Below are 4348 nucleotides of genomic sequence, written 5' to 3'. Positions count from 1 at the left end.
AGGAAGATAGTAGAGTAGGAGGAACTAGGAACCTGAGTCCCCACTTACATAGTAATTGCACTAGCAGAATCTGCCTCATGCAACTATTTAGGAATTCTGGTGTCAACTGGAGACTTGCAAATTCCAGGGGAAGGCTTGGACCAACCGCATGGCAGACAGCTGTCCATGTCTCCTGGAGTGCTGTGCATACAGAGTGCAGGGGGCAGGGTGGGCAAGAAGAACACAGTCCTCCAAATACTGGTGATCCATGCTGTGATTGCTGATTGCTATTTTGATCTTAGAAGTGCGAAGAGGCAAGCAGCCACTCTTGCTGTACCTCTCCTAGTTGCTGCAAGCCACACCCCCTCTGACTGAAGTTTCTTCCAAAGGACTTAAAGGGCCAGCATCTTCCCGTCACCACCACCCTGCCCCACCTTCATTTTTCTTTTTTCTCTTTTTGGGAGTCAGATTTTTTTTTTTTTTTTTTTTTTTTGAGAAAAGCACTTGATAACATTTAATGAATCTTCCACCATGTGGCTTCAAGCTACCAGGACACAGGCGCCACCCACACCCTTAATCTTCTCCTCAGCTCTTCTGCTGAAGAATTTGGCATTCACAATGACAGGCTGTTTAGGGAGCTTTCCCTTCCCCAGAACTTTGTAGTACCCCAATCGTACCACATCAATGATAGGAGCAACTCCAGTCTTGTTGTTGGTAGCATTTACCCATCTCTGCTCACTGACCAAGGTCCATAATTTATCAAGGTTGACAGTTGGGCAGAAGCTTTGGTTCCTCTTTAAGCGGTAATGCCTCATACCAACTTTCCCAAAGTATCCTGGGTGATATTTGTCGAAGTTGATCACAGGTGGTGATGCATGCCACCAGCATTACCCGGGCTTCCCAGATGCTTCCGGTGTTTGCCGATGTAGCCGTGGCCGTGGCTCACGTGGCCCACGTGGCCCCTAAGTTTCCAGGTCTTCCTTAGTCTGGATGACATATCAGCAGCCGAGAAGAGGTGGCAGTCAGATATTAAAGACTAGTATGTTGAAACCCAACTGAGTACATGAGGAAAACTATGAAGTGATTTTGTTATACCTGGGGAAAGTCATAGGCTCAGAAGAGACCTTAACTTTACTTTTCAAGCTGATCCTCAGCACAGAGATAGCACAAAACAACAACAAAAACAATAAACAAAACAATACAAACAAAAAAGAAAATAGTGGAGAATTAGTAGAATCTAATTTCCAGATTTGTCTTATTATATTCAAATGTCCAGAACATGATAAAAATCACCAACCATACATGGAAACAGAAAAGTATAAGCCTTTCAAATGAAAACAAAAAAATATTTATATATATACACATACAGAAACTGCCCTGAAAAGACCTGATGGCAGATTTCCAAGCAAAGACTAAATGAATTTCTAAAACATGCTAAAATTACTAAAGGAAGGGTAGACAAAATTTTAAAAATGAGGTATGAGCAAAATGGAAATATCAATAAAGAGACAGAAACTTAAAAAAAAATAAATTTGAGGCTGAACAGTACAGTAGTTAAAATATTCACTAGAGAGATTCAAAGGCAGATTAATAGAAAGAAGAAAGAACTAGCAAACCTTGACAGGAAAATGGAAATTATTAAGTCTAAGTTCTAAGAAACAGAAAGATTGAAGGAAAAATGAACAGGTCCTAAGGAACCTATGAGGCCCACCAAGTGGACCAACAAATGCATTCTGGGAATCCCAGAGGGAGACAAGAGAGAAGGAGAGAGAGAATATTTGAATAAATAATGGTTTAAAAATTCCCAAATTTAAAGAAAGAAATGAGTATAAACATCAAAGAAGTTCAACAAACTCCAAGTAAAATGCATTCAAAGACACCCACATTGAGATACATTATAATCAAAACAGTCAAAAGCCAAACACCAAGAATCTCAAAAGCACCAAGAGAGAAGGGACTCATTACATACAAGGGACCTTCATTATCAGCAGATTTCTCATCAGAAAGTTTGGTTGATATGTTTAAAAAATGAAACAAAATTTCAGCCAAGAATTCTATAACCAAAAGAGAAATCAAGAAAATAATCTCATTACCATGAGAATAAAATCAAAAAGAATAAAATACTAGGAATAACTTTATCCAAGGAGGTGAAAGATCTGTACATTGAAAATTATATATACATTGATGAAAAAATTGAAGACACAAATAAATGAAAAGATATCCCATGCTCATGGATTGGAAGAATTAATATTGTTCAAATCCAAACCATACAGAGCAATCTACAGATTCAATGCAATCCCTATTACAATTCTAATGGCATTATTTACAGAAATAGAACAATCTAAAATTTTGTATGGAACCACAAATGACCCTGAATAGCCAAAGCAATCTTAAGAAGAATAAAGCTGAAGGCATCACACATCTTGACTTCAAATTATATTATAAAGTTGTAGGAATTAAGATAGTATGGTATTGGCATAACAAGATACACAGATCAATGGAACAGAATAAAGAGCTCAGAAATAAACCTATTCATAGATGACCAATTACTTTACAACAAAGGAGCCAAGGACATACAATATGAAAAGGACAGTCTCTTTAATAAATGGTGTTGGGAAAACTGCATAGCTATATGCAGAAGAATGAAACTGGATGGTTATCTTATACCACACACAGAAATAAAACCAAAATGGTTTAAAAACTTCAACATATGATTGAAACCATAAAATCCCTAGAAGAAAACATAGGTGGTAAGCTCCTTGATCAATCTTGGCAATGATTTTTTTGGATTTGACACCAAAAGCAAAAACAAACAAGTGGGATTATATCAAACTAAAAAGCCTTCTGCAATGGAAAGGAAATCACCAACAAAATGGAAAGGTAACCTATCAAATGGGAGAATATGTTTGCAAATCATATTTTATAAGGGACTAATATCCAAAATATATAAATAATTCATACAACGCAATAGCAAAAAATTGTTAAAAATGGGGAGAAGATCTGAATAAACATTTTTCCAAGGGAGACATACAGATGGCCAACAGGTACACAAAAGTGTTCACCATCACTAATTATCAGGAAAATGCAAATTAAAACTACAATGAACTATCACCTCATACCTATTAGAATGGCTACACCAAAAAGACAAGAAATAACAAGTGTGAGAATGTAAACTGTAAACTGTTACTATGGAAAACAATAGGGAGGTTCCTCAAAAAAATTAAAAAATAGAATTCCCATATGATCCAGCAATTCCACTTCTGGGTATTTACCCAAAGAAAACAAAAACACTAACTCAAAAAGATATATGCACCCCCATGTTTACTGCAGCATTATTTACAGTAGCCAAGACATGGCAGCAACCTAAGTGTCCATCAATGGATGAATGAGTAGAGAAAATGTGATATATACACACACTGGAATATTATTCAGCCATAAAAAGGAAGGAAATCCTGCCATTTGCAGAAAAATGGATGGACCTTGAGAGCATTATGATTAAGTGAAATAAATCAGACAGAGAAAGAGAAGTATTATACGACCTCACTTATGTGAGGAATCTAGAAAACAAAACACTTGAAACCAATATATAATGTTATGTGTCAATTACATCTCAATATAAATAAGTAAATAAATAACAATGAGATGTCACCTCACACCTGTTAGGGTGTCTATTATCAAAAAAAAAGTGTCGGAGAGGATATGGAGAAATTGAAACACTGTTATACTTTAGTGGAAATGCAAAATGGGGTGGCCACTATGAAAAACAGTATGAAGCTTCCTCAAAAAAAAAAGAAAAATAGAACTACCAAATGATCCAGCATTCTGTTTCTGGATATATATTCCTAAATAATCAAATCACTATCTCAAATAGATATCTATATCTTTACTCCCATGTTCATGGTAGCCTTATTCACAATAGCCAAGGTATGGAAACAACCTAAATGTCCATAAACAAATGAATGGATAAAGAAAATGTTGTGTGTGTGTGTGTATGTATATACACATACAATTCCACCTCAAAAAAGAAGGAATTCCTGCCATTTGGGACAACATAGATGACTTGCTAAGTGAAGTCAGTCAGTCACAGAAGGATGAATACTGCATTATACCACTTCCATGAGTGATCTAAAATAGTCAAACTCATAGAAGCAAGAAATCAAATTGTGATTGACAGTGGCTGGTGGGAGGGAGAAATGAAGAGTTGTTATTAAATGGGATAAAGTTTTAATTATGCAAGATTAATTACTTTGAGATCTGCTATACAACACAGGTCCTATAACTAACAATAGTGTATTGTGCAATTAACAAATTTGTTAAGAGTGTAGATCATGTGTTAAGTGTTATTACAACAAAAAAAAAGGAGTTTCAA

At 35.9% G+C, this 4348-nt stretch overlaps 1 pseudogene; it reads right to left on the bottom strand.

Moving 5' to 3' along the window:
• Positions 1-418: 418 nt before the first annotated feature.
• LOC102523557 lies at positions 419-1006 on the bottom strand (annotated as a pseudogene).
• Positions 1007-4348: the final 3342 nt, after the last annotated feature.

The sequence above is a fragment of the Camelus ferus genome, chromosome 9, assembly GCF_009834535.1.
Source record: "Camelus ferus isolate YT-003-E chromosome 9, BCGSAC_Cfer_1.0, whole genome shotgun sequence".
Lineage (NCBI taxonomy): Eukaryota > Metazoa > Chordata > Mammalia > Artiodactyla > Camelidae > Camelus > Camelus ferus.
The sequence above is the reverse complement of the archived record's forward strand: the minus strand, read 5'-3'. Positions and strand labels throughout refer to the sequence as shown.